This window comes from Sus scrofa, chromosome 3, assembly GCF_054392235.1.
Source record: "Sus scrofa isolate SSC_HxYL_T2T_F1_AM1 chromosome 3, Sscrofa_HxYL_maternal_Yorkshire_Landrace_v2.0, whole genome shotgun sequence".
NCBI classification, from domain to species: domain Eukaryota; kingdom Metazoa; phylum Chordata; class Mammalia; order Artiodactyla; family Suidae; genus Sus; species Sus scrofa.
This window is the reverse complement of record NC_139385.1, coordinates 137,436,442-137,448,936: the sequence shown is the minus strand read 5'-3', so window position 1 is coordinate 137,448,936 and position 12,495 is coordinate 137,436,442. Positions and strand designations below refer to the sequence as shown.

The window sequence follows — 12,495 nt, the reverse complement described above, 5'->3', positions numbered from 1 at the left end:
GTTCCCGTCGTGGCACAGTGGTTAACGAATCCGACTAGGAACCATGAGGTTGCGGGTTCGGTCCCTGCCCTTGCTCAGTGGGTTAACGATCCGGCGTTGCCGTGAGCTGTGGTGTAGGTCGCAGACGCGGCTCGGATCCCGCGTTGCTGTGGCTCTGGTGTAGGCCGGTGGCTACAGCTCCGATTCAACCCCTAGCCTGGGAACCTCCATATGCCGCGGGAGCGGCCCAAGAAATAGCAACAACAACAACAACAAAAGACAAAAAAAAAAGACAAAAAAAAAAAAAAGAAGTTTCTTTGAATAGACGAATGTGCTGTGTACATCACATACATGGAAGAAAATGTTTTCTGAAACTATAACAGGAACATGTGGACTGTGGATATTCTCTCTTTTTTTTTTTTCCTTCTTTTTAGGGCCACGCACACAGCATGTAGAAGTTTCCAGGCTAGGGGTTGAGTTGGAGCTGCAGCTGCGGGCCTACACCACAGTCACAGCAACCCCAGATCCAAGCCGAGTCTGTGACCTACACCACAGCTCACGGCAACACCGGATCCTTAACCCACTGAATGAGGCCAGGGATCGACCTGCATTTTCCCGTACACTGTGTCAGGTTCTTAACCCGCTGAGCCACAGCGGGAACTCCCTGTGGATGTTCTTGTATTTTGATTCCTTAAAGTGGCAGGGATGGGAATCAGTTTAGTCACCAACTTCCTTAGGCTTCCCAGGGATGCTCTTTGGATGGGAATTTTCTCACCTGATCCAGTGGATCTAGGTCCCCTTCCGTGATACTGTCCTGGGGCCCGGGAGGGTGGTTTCCAACCACAGGCAAGTCTCCCTCTGTCTTTGCTTGACTGAAGATGCTGGCATCTCCTCTCCTCGAGAAGCATGGTTTGGGGAGGCAGCTGGCTGGGGGAGCAGGTGGTTAACATGCTGCTGAGCCAGGGTGGGTACCGGCCGTGCTGTGTGCAGGCGTTTCCCTGGGCACTGAGCCTGTGTTACTGGCCTAAGGGGAACCAGCCGCACTGTCTCATCGGGAAGGCCCATGATGACAGGAATCAGGCTTCATGAATCAAAGCTTCTCCGCCCACGATGGATGGCAGGCTTTTCTGCACATCCTCCCCCAAATCCTGGCACCTTGCTCATTAGGTGATGACGAGAAACCTCCGGTGGCCGATGGAGAGCATGAGGGGGTTGGGTGGTGTACGTATTATTTTTCCATTACACCAGATACCTTTGCAATTAGTTAAGAATTAGTGCTGGTTTTCCCCAAAGCAGATAGAAATAATCACAGAGTCCCCGTCTCTCTCCTTTACTTATTAAAAGTTCGTTATGCTTAAATGCTGGGACGTGTGCAGGGGAGGAGAGAAAGGACGTGGCCTGGGGCTTGCAGTTGCGTTGGGCGGGGGTGGGGGGGTGGGGGGTGGGTACCATGAGGGGCGACGTGCAAATGCAGCAGGTGAGGAGGAGCCCCTTGGGTGGAAATGTCTCAGGGTCCTTCGTGGAGAAAGCTCCTCACGCTGGCCTTGGCGTGGGCACCAGAAGGTCGGTTTTCTCCTTTCCAGAATTCTTCTAAGTGGGGATCCTGGTCCTTCCTTTAATTCTTTGCATTATTGCCTCTAAACTGGGGCTGCATTGCTTTATAATGACACATTGAAGAAATTATCCTAGGAGGGCGTTATCGTCTGGAAAACACATAACCGCAGATGAGATGTGTTTGCAGAGGCTCCTAGGCAGTTTCGAGGCCATTTCTCCAATGGTAGAGGTTTGCCCTCTTCTCTCCAGAAACAGATGTAGGGGGTAGCGGGGGTGGGGTCGGGGGGGAGACAGAGGCACAGAGCAGGCTCTCCCCGGCTGTCTCCACTGTCCCCAGTCCCCTGTCCTAGGCCTGCTCCCCTTGTCCACTTTCCACCCCCTAGATCTGCCCTTTCCAGAGATTCTTGGCAGCTGGAATTTCTCTCTCCTTCGGGAGAAAAAACCCCCACCCCTTGCAGCCCGGCCTGGCCTTGCCCTGCGTCACCCCTCCCACTCCACGCACTGGGCCACCTGGAGGGCTCCCAGTTTCCAACCAACAGCAGTGCCCACAGGCTCTTCAGCAGAAGGGCTTGCTTTCTTTTTAAAATTTATTGGAATATAATTTTTACAATGTTGGATTCGTTCCTGGTGTATAGCAAAGTGAATCAGTTATACATAAGCATATATGCATTCTTTTCCCATATAAGTTATTACAAACCATTGAGTACATTTCCCTGTGCTGTAGGTAGGGTTTTGTTAATTATCTATTTTATACAGTGGTGTGTATATGTTATTCCCACCCTCCTGTTGGGAAAACTGCAGTGGAGAGGGAGGGGTCAGGAGGCTGGAATAACAGAAGGGTTTCCTTTCTTTCTTTCCTTCGTCCCTTCTTTGTGTCTTTGTTTCTTTGTGTCTGTCTTTCTTTCTTTCCTTCCTTCCTTCCTTGGGTCTTTGTGTCTTTGTTTCTTTGTGTCTTTCTTTCCCTCCTTCCCTCTTTCTTCCCTTCCTTCCTTCTTTTTTTCTTTTTAAAATTTTATTGGAGTGTAATTGACTTACAGTGTTGTATTAGTTTCAGGTGAATGGCAAAGCGACTCAGTTATACATATATACATATATAGATAGATCCATTCTTTTTCCCATATAAGTTATTACAAACTATTGAGTACCCTTCCCTGTGCTGTATAGTTGGGTCTTGTTAATTATCTGTTTTACGAATCCGACTAGGAACCATGAGGTTGTGGGTTCCATTCCTGGCCTTGATCAGTGGGTTAAGGATCCGGTGTTGCTGTGAGCTGTGGTGTAGGTTGCAGATGTGGTTCGGATCTGGCGTGGCTGTGGCTGTGGTGTAGACCCGTGGCTACAGCTCCGATTCGACCCCTAGCCTGGGAAATATGCCGCGGGTGCGGCCCTAAAAGACAAAAGACAAAAAAAAAATTATCTGTTTTATACAGTAGTGTGTATATGTTATTGCCATCCTCCTGGACGGAAAACCATGGTGCTGGGGGGGAGGAATTCGGAGGATGGGAGGGATGGAGGGGCTTTCTGAGCCTGGTCCTTCACCTGGCCTGGGCCAGGCTTGTGTTCCCATCCTCCCTCCATCTTTGCATGGCCACGCCCACTTTTATGTGTCTGAGCAAGAACGTGCAGTCCTTCCAGGAACAAACAGTCATTTTTCCAGGACAGTGTGGACTAAACCTGAATTTAGAGTGGGAGAAAACAAAACAAGATAAAACAAAATATCCTTTCAGAGCCAACATAACTATACAGATTCGGCCTCCACACATTAAAGACCATTTCTCTGGTAGGTCTGTCCCATTCGGACTCCTTGTCTGGCAGGTGGGACTCTTCACTAACTGTTGCTCACCCCAAACACCCTTTGAGGTGGTTTTCTGAACACAGAGACCCTATGCCTGAAAGGTTGGTCTAAACTTTTTCCCTTTACCATTGATATGCCAGAAATTATCATTTCCCACCAGTCTAGTGGTTCCAGGGCTGAATCTGCTTATTTGCTTTTTCTTGTTTATTATGGAAAATTTTGAACTACACAAAAGAAACAAGAATATTGTTATGAACCCCCACATGCAGTCTGCCCTCCGTTTCTGGGGGTTCCACATCCTAGGATTCAACCAGCTGTGGGTTGAAAATATTTGGGAAAAACAATTCCAGAAAGTCCTAAAAAACAAAACTTGAATTGGCCACTCTGGCAACTGTTTCCATGGTACATACTCTATATTAGGATTTTAAATAATCTAGAGATGATTTAAAGTATTTGGAAGGGATGTTCATGGGTTATATGCAAATATTACACCATTTTATATAGGGGACTTGGGCATCTGCAGATTTTGAATACTAAAGGACAACTGTATGCATTTCCCTTTTTTATTTTTATTTTTTTCTGGCGGCACCTGTGGCATCTGGAAGGTTCCTGGGCCAGGGATTGAACCTGAGCCACCACAGTGACAACACCGAGTCCTTAACCACGAGACCACCAGGGAAATCTTGCATTTCCCATTTAAAAAAAAAATCAGGAGTTCCCGTCGTGGCTCAGTGGTTGGCGAATCCGACTAGGAACCATGAGGTTGCGGGTTCGATCCCTGGCCTTGCTTAGTGGGTTAACGATCCAGCGTTGCCGTGAGCTGTGGTGTAGGTCGCAGACTTGGCTCGGATCCCGCATTGCTGTGGCTCTGGTGTAGGCTGGCAGCTACAGCTCCGATTAGACCCCTAGCCTGGGAACCTCCATATGCCGCGGGAGCGGCCCAATGAAATAGCAAAAAGACAAAAAAAAAAAAAAAATCAGCAACATGTAGACAATTTTGTTTCTATACCACCACCAAGAGTTTTCTTTTCCTTGTTGGATTATTTTAAAGCAACCCCCAGATAAATCGTTTCATCTAAAAATAGTTTTGTATGTATCTCCAAAGGTATTCTGTTTTCAAGAAAGCCTTATCACCCTGAAATAAATAACGAACAATAATTCTGTATTATCCCAAACATCCAATCAGTGTTTGATTTTCCCTGATGTTTCATTAACATGTTTTTGCCATGGATTCAAATGAGGTCCATGTTTTGCATTTTATTATGTCTCTTAGGGCTCTTTCGGTTGATAACTATGTTGGCTTTTTTTTTTTTTCTTGCCATTTATTGTTTGAAACCACCAGGTCACTGGCTTCTCCCTACTTTCTGGATGTTGCTGATTGCATCGCTGGACCGTTATTTAGTATGTCCCTTTGTCCCTGTGTAACCAATAAATTGGTAGCTTGATGTAGAGTCTTGATCAGATTCAGGCTCAGTATTTGGCCAGAGGTGTTGGAGTGATGATGGGTACCTTACACTGCATCACACTGGGAGGCTCATTGCACCCAGTTGCCTTCTTTGGTGGCTGTTAGGGTCAGCCAGTGGGTTCAGGGGTTGTCAGCCTGATCTACCCATTTAAAAATTCTCCATCAGAGCCCTCCTGCATTGTTGGTGGGAATGTAAATTGGTACAAACACTATGGCAAGCAGTATGGAGGTTCCTCAAAAAACTGAATGTAGAACTACCATATGATCCAGAAATCCCACTCCTGGGCATATATCTGGACAAAACTGTAATTCAAAAAGATACACACACCCATATGTTTGTAGCGGCACTAGTCACAGTAGCTAAGATGTGGAAACAACCTAAATGTCCATCCACAGAGGAATGGATTAAGAAGATGTGGTGTATATACACAGTGGAATACTACTCAGCCATAAAAAAGAATGAAATAATGCCATCTGCAGCAACATGGAGGCAACTAGAGAGTCTCACACTAAGTGAAGTAAGTCAGAAAGAGAAAAACAAATATCATAGGTATCACTTGTATCCGGAATCCCAAATGTGGCACAAATGAACCCATCTACAAAACAGAAACAGACTCACAGACATAGAAAACAGACTTTTCTGTGGTTGCCAAGGGGGAGGGGAGGAGGGAGTGGGAGGGACTGGGAATTTGGGTTGGTAGATGCAGACTGTTACCTTTTGGGTGGATAAGCAGTGAAGTCCTACCGTACAGCACAGGGAACTAGATCCAGTCTCTTGGGATGGACCATGATAGAAGATGATACAGGAAAGGGAATGTGTGTGTTTATGTGTGTATGTCTGTGTCACTTTGCTGTCCGGTAGAGATTGACACAATATTGTGAATCAACTGTACTTTAATAGTCGTCATAATAAATTCCTCATCAGCTTTTCAGCCTTGTGTCTGGCCACACATGACAGTCACTTCCCAGATCCCTGATTTCATTCGGGGGTTGCAAAATGATGATATACTGGTTTAGAAGTCCTTCATCGATTGGCTGGGGGTTTTTTTTTGTAAAGGACTTCTCCTCAAATACTTAGCTACCCTAAAATACAGATCATACAGGAAAGGCGGGGGAAGTGCTGGCTCCTTATCCAGAGTTTTCCGGATGAGCTGGTTCCCTCACGCCCTCCAAAACCAGACAATGAGCGTTTTTTTAAGTATTATTATGAACGCATGGATTTTTAGCATCTTCGGCGGACTCAGTTCCTGCCAAGTGATTCGTCCTTCCTCTGGCCAATGGGAGCCCTTCATACAGTGGGCGAGGCCCGGGGGCGGGGTTCACCTCGCTCCTGCAGTTTCTTTGGGACACAGCTTCTTCCCGCGAATGGCCGTGCCGCTTGGACAAAGGGGCGGCAGAGGGTCACTCTCTCCACTTTCCCGCCACCGTTTTTTTCCAGGGGGCAGGGCTTTTTGGTCGTCACAGCATCATCCCCATCCGAGCGGAAGTTCAGTTTGCCCCAAGCTGATGTGGCGGGTTAAGGCGGCCCTGGGACTCAGGGAGCGCGGGGCCGGCGGTCCAGGGCTGGGGACTGGAGGGGGCCTGAGACGGGCAGGAGGGCCAGTTCAGGGCAGGGTCCGCTCGAAGCGGGCAAGTGCAGAAGTGAAGGGTGGGTGGAGGAGGCAAGAGGAGCTGGATCTTGGAGACCCTGGAGGCCTTTCTGAGGAATCCCAGGGAATCTGCTGGTGACTTGGGCGGGGGAAGGGCGGAAGGTTTACACAGGTGACAGCCCTCCTCCTCAGCCTCACCTGGGCTCCTGACACTCCCCCTGTGGCCCTTCCTCCCCCTTAACCCCTGGGTCCTCTGCTCCCTTCCACCCCAGACTCCCAGCATCTGGGGCACAGGACCCGTTCCTAATGACACCGTGAGCCCACCTCTGGCCCCAATCAGAGCCTCCTCCTACACAGGCCACATCTCTTAGATAAGGATGCTCACGTAAGCCGGGGTAATCACAATAGTCCTGTCTCTGAGGGTTGTCGTGGGGATTAAAAGAGCTAATACACCTCAGATAGTGGCCCAGCACTGGTCCACAGGGAGGGCTTCCAAGGTCGCGACCACTGTACCTTCAATGAGACGTTTCTTCCTGCCAGTCGCTTTGGCATTTGTGTTCCTAGAAAAGAAATCTGGATTCAGTCTCTCTTGTTACCAGGGAATTTCTAGCTGGCAGCTGATGGAATTTCCAGCCGGCAGCTGATGGAATTTCCATGGCACAAGGCAGTGGAGTTATTCGTGAATGCAGTGCCAGAAATACAAAAGCTTTTTTAATTTTCTTTAAATTGAGGTGAAGCGTTCCCGTCGTGGCTCAAGGGATGCGAATCTGACTACTATCCATGAGGTTGCGGGTTCAATCCTTAGCCTTACTCAGCGGGTTAAGGACCTTTTGCCGTGAGCTGTGGTGTAGGTGGCAGACACGGCTCAGATCCTGGGTGGCTGTGGCGGAGGCCAGCGGCTACAGCTCCGAATCGACTCCTAGCCTGGGAACCTCCATACGCTATGGGTGTGGCCCTAAAAAGACAAAAAAAAATTGAGGTGAAATTTATCTGACATAGCAGTTAATGACTTGCTGTTGTCACTGCTGTGGATCAGATCACTGCTGTGCTTAGGGTTTGACCCCGGGCCCAGGAACTTCTGCATGCTGGAGGCATGGCTTTAAAAAAAAAAAAAAAAAAAAAAGATTTAGTGGCATTTTGTACGTTAGCAATTCTGTGCCACTGCCACCTTTGGCAATTCTGTCTCTAAAATCTTTTTTGTTTGTTTGCTTGTTTTGTTTGGTGGTTTTTTGTTTTTTTTGCTTTTTAGCGCCACACCTATGGCATATGGAGGTTCCCAGGCTAGGGGTCTAATCGGAGCTGTAGCTGCTGGCCTACACCACAGCCACGGCACTTCAGGATCCGAGCCACGTCTGCGACCTACACCCCAGCTCACGGCAACGCTGGATCCTTAACCCACTGAGCAAGGCCGGGGATCAAACCCTCAACCTCACGGTTCCTAGTTGGATTCATTTCCACTGTGTTAGGATGGGAACTCCCGAAATTCCTTTGTTTTCATTTTAAAAAGTTTGGGGAGAGGCACAGATGCTCTATTTCTGTGGATCAGAATTCAGCTTTCATCATTTTTCTATTTGTTCTCCCCACGTTTTGTCTATCTCAGGTGGCTGATCACCCCTTGCTTTGCGGCCACCGTGACCAGTAACCTTCTGGTTCCATTCCAAGGCCTTTGGGTCAGGCTTCCTCCCCCCCGGCTGCTCCGTCAACCTTTAGCTTCTGCGGAAGAACTCATTTCTTAGAGCCATGATTCAATTACATAGAACTTGAAGAAAGAAAGGACCCTTTTTATGGGGCTAAAGTAGAAAAATTTTTAGCAAATCACAGAGGCACCTCTTCCTGTAAATAAAAATTAATTCGCTCAACAAATATTTATTGAGTGCTTACTAGGTGCTAAGCCCTGGGTAGTGAGGAATGCTTTAAACAGATGTGACTCCCGCCAGGATTTTCTTGGTGACATCAGAGCACAGGAAGCTTTGCTTGTTTCTTAAGGCCTTAGAACAAAACTACTCTTGAGCTTCTAGGACCAAGGCTTGTTGAAGCGCCTCTAGTTTGGATGGAAGGCGCAGGGAGCTTGGAGTAGCTGCATTGGGATTGTCTGCCCATCAGCGGAATCAGAGCAAAGTACCAACCTGGGCCTCTGTCCCCCACCCCGTAATCAGTGACTTGCAGGCAGGATCTGCAGAGCAGAATGAAAAATACTGCTTCCCAGCAACTCCCAAGACGTCTGACGCAGTTTAGCTGGGTTTATGTTTTACTTAAGTGAATGTGATTTAAGAGTTACACACAAAGATAATTGGGTCATTCTGACCCTCCTTCTGTTGTTGGAGCAGCTTGGGTGAAGGAACCCGGGGACTGTGGGAAGACGGCTGTGGGCTCTTCCCTCACACCCTCTGCCTGGGAGGGGACTTTCTGATAAAGTTGGAGCGTCTCTGTTCTTGACTTGAAAGGAAAAGTTTAAAAATAATAGGTTTGATTGGACTCGGTTGTTTTCCTGTGTGTTATTCATACATGAGACCATGTATTTTTTAAATTAATTTAATTTATTTTCTTTTTAGGGCCGCACCTGCCGCATATGGAAGTTCCCAGGCTAGGGATCGAATCAGAGCTGCAGCTGCCGGCCTACACCACAGCCACAGCCACGTGGGTTCTGAGCCGCATCTGCGACCTACACCGCAGCTCACAGGACCATCGGATCCTTAACCCATGGGGTGGGGCCAGGGATCGAACCTGCGTCCTCACAGATACTAGTCAGGTTCGTAACCAGGGAGCCACCGCAGGAACTCCGGACCTTTCCTCTTTAATTGCCCAAGGAAGGCTCTGTTTTCACCCATCCTGGGTGTCAGCCGGGGACCCATAGCTCATCCTCCTGACAGAGCGGTGGGTGTCTTTAACTTGGACCCAGTGTGGGGAGCGGAAGGGCCTCTATGTATCCATCCTAGAATTGAAGCATGAGCTTCACGGGGAAGGAAGTTTTAAGCTGCTTGGCCATTGGAATCAATGTTTCCAACATTCAAGATCTCCGATTGGGCTCTCTGAGTCTCTGAGCGCCTGGGAAACCTCTTAATCACCCTTCAAGGCCAGCTTCTTTCAGGAAGCCTTCCGTGCTTTCCTTAGCTAATAGAATTGTCTTTCTTCTTCTGCATCCCTGGGTTGGAGCTTTATTCAGACTCATCAGAACCCTACAGAGTTTCTGTGTGGCTCAGCAGGTTAAGGAAGGAACCAGTGTTGTCACGGCAGCTCTGCGGGTTCAGTCCCTGGCCCAGGAACTTCCACATGCTGCGGGCGCCGCCAGGAAGAAAAGCAAACAAACAAAGCCCCTTAAATTTACAGGAACATCCTGCTTCCCAATCATGCTAATTCACTGAGGATTCTTAGTCTTGCTTTAAAAAAATAAGAACAGTGGCTTCTTTGTAACACGTCGCACTTAGTTTTTATGGAGCAAACCAGTTTATGAAGTACTTTCCCACGCTGGCTTTTTTTGGTGCTGAGTGTGACATGTTGGCTCGGCCTCCTGGCTTAGTATGGCCAGCTGTACCCACATGGGCTATAATAGGACAGTGGCAGCAGCAGCATAGTTTGTGGTTTCATTCAGCAAATATTTTCTCTTCTTTTTTTTTTTGGGCCATGCCCAAGACATGCAGAATTTCCTGGGGCCAGGGACTGAACCCATGCCACAGCACTGACCCGAACCACAGCAGTGACAATGCTGGATCCTTAACCTGCTGAGCCGCCAGGGAACTCCCAGCAAATATTTTCTTTCTTTCTTTTTTTTTTTTTAAAGGGCTGCACCCATGGGATATGGAAATTCTCAGGCTAGGGTCCTGCGCCACAGCCACAGCAACACCAGGTCCTTAACCCACTGAGCAGGGTTGGGGTTGAACCTGCATCCTCGTGGATAGTTGTGGTTTTTTTTGGTTTGTTCATTTTTTCTTTTTTTTTTTTTTTAACTGCTGAGCCACAACAGGAACTCCCCAGCAGCTATTTTCTTGATAGCCTATGCCAGGCACGGAACTGGGCTTAGGGGCTGTAGAGCTGAGTAGGTTCTGATCTCTGCCCTTGGGAGCTCAGGCGCTAGAGGGAGAAGACGGATCTCCTTCCTACTCCGACAGCCTAGGACAGAGAATAACGCTGGAGAGTCTGGGTGAATCATTGTGGGAAGGGAGGGGATGGCTGGAGGAAGGGATTTTTTTTTTTTTCTATCTTTTTAGGGCTGCACCTGCAGCATATGGAGGTTCCCAGGCTAGGGGTCCAATCAGAGCTACGGCTGCCAGCCTACACCACAGCCACAGCCACGCCAGATCCCAGCTGCATCTGCAACCTACACCACAGCTCACGGCAGTGTCGGATCCTTTAACCCACGGATTGAGGCCAGGGACCGAACCCGCAACCTCATGGTTCCTAGTCAAATTCATTTCCACTGCGCCGTGATGGGAACTCCCAGAATATTTTTGATTAGCAGCTGGAGCCAGAGGGTATAGAGTTGCGTCGATCCAACAAAAGACGCCGCCGGGAAATGATGGAGTTTCAAAATCCCAGGACGCATCAGCTCAGTTACCATGGAGGCCGAGGGTGTCTGTGCCACCCACTGGCTGGGCTGGGGCCCTACAGTTCCCAAGTAATCCTTTAATCAGTCCTGTTGTGTCGGTAAGCACGTTACGGATTGTGTATGTGGGAAACCTGAGAATTAGCGAACATAAGTTATTTTCCTAAGTTGTCTACTGTGTTGTTGAGCTTGTAAGCCACCAGCTGGGGACTCTGCCTCCAAGTCCTACACCCGTCCAGCGGCCACCATCCACTGCCGAATCCCCTCTGTGTTTCTATCGTCAGATGTCAGTGTTGGGTCTTCAGATGTCTGCACCGTGGAACTGCTTTCTCTGGCAGGGGGTTGGCCCACAGAAATGCTCGTTGAGGAAAAGGGGAGGGGAGTTCCCGTTCGTAGCTCGGTGGTTGATGAATCCGACTAGGAACCATAAGGTTGCGGGTTCGATCCCTGGCCTTGCTCCGTGGGTGAAGGATCCGGTGTTGCCGTGAGCTGTGGTGTAGGTTGCAGACGCGGCTCGGATCCTGCATTGCTGTGGCTCTGGCGTAGGCCGGCGGCTACAGCTCCGATTGGACCCCTAGCCTGGGAACCTCCATATGCCACGGGAGCGGCCCAAGAAATGGCAAAAAGACAAAAAAAAAAAAAAAAAGGGAGAAAGGGGAGGGCAGTGATTGATTGCACCGGGCTCTTTAGAGGGAAGGAGCTGGAATTCACTCTTTGGAGAGTTCAGTTACGCCAAAGGCATAGCACTGAAGTTTTGGGAATCATCTGCTGAACACAATGTCCAAGAGACACTTGTGTATCTTTCAGGACACGGTCTGTACAGCCCCTCTTTATGCTGAGACCATTGATTCTTCCCTGTGTGATAGCACTTCTGTACTGATTCAGTCATGCGGCATTTTGTCCTGTTAGATTGTGAGCTCCTGTTAAGCTAAGAGCAGGTGCTCATCTTGTGCCTAGCACTGTGCCTGGCACAGAGTAGGTATTTGAGAGCTACTTATTGGTCCATCCATTTTCCCACTAAGCCATCTGCCCAGCTACCCATCTAGCAATTCATCCAGCCACCATCCCACCCATCAATCCATGCAGCCACCTACCTACCCACCCACTGACATATCCTTTCATCCATCTGCCCATCCATCATCCATCTATCCATTCCACCATTTATCCACCCATTCATCCACCCACCCATCCATCTACTCATCCACCTACCCACACACCCATCCATCCATCCATCTGCCAATCCATCCCTCTACCCCTCCATCTCCCCATCTGTCCATCCATCCAACTGGTATTATGGCCATCGATGAGGTCACATCCATCTATCCATCTACCTATCCATCCATCTATCCATCCATCCATCATCCATCCATCCTTCCATCCACCCACTTATTTATCCATCCATTCATTGACCCATCTACACATCTGTCCATCTACCCCTCCACTCACCCATTCAATCCTTCATTGAGAGTTCTCTGAACAGTTCAATATGCCTGGTATTATGGCCATCGATGAGGTCACAGAGATTGAATCAGATGTAGACGATGCTCTCAAAGAGTCTAAGAGTAATGAGAAG

The 12,495-nt window shown here is 48.6% G+C and overlaps 1 protein-coding gene across 3 annotated transcripts in view; it reads left to right on the top strand.

The window, feature by feature from the left end:
* Positions 1 to 12,495, top strand: part of GREB1 (growth regulating estrogen receptor binding 1) — a 136,347-nt gene that overhangs the window by 18,615 nt on the left and 105,237 nt on the right. The window lies entirely within an intron of this gene.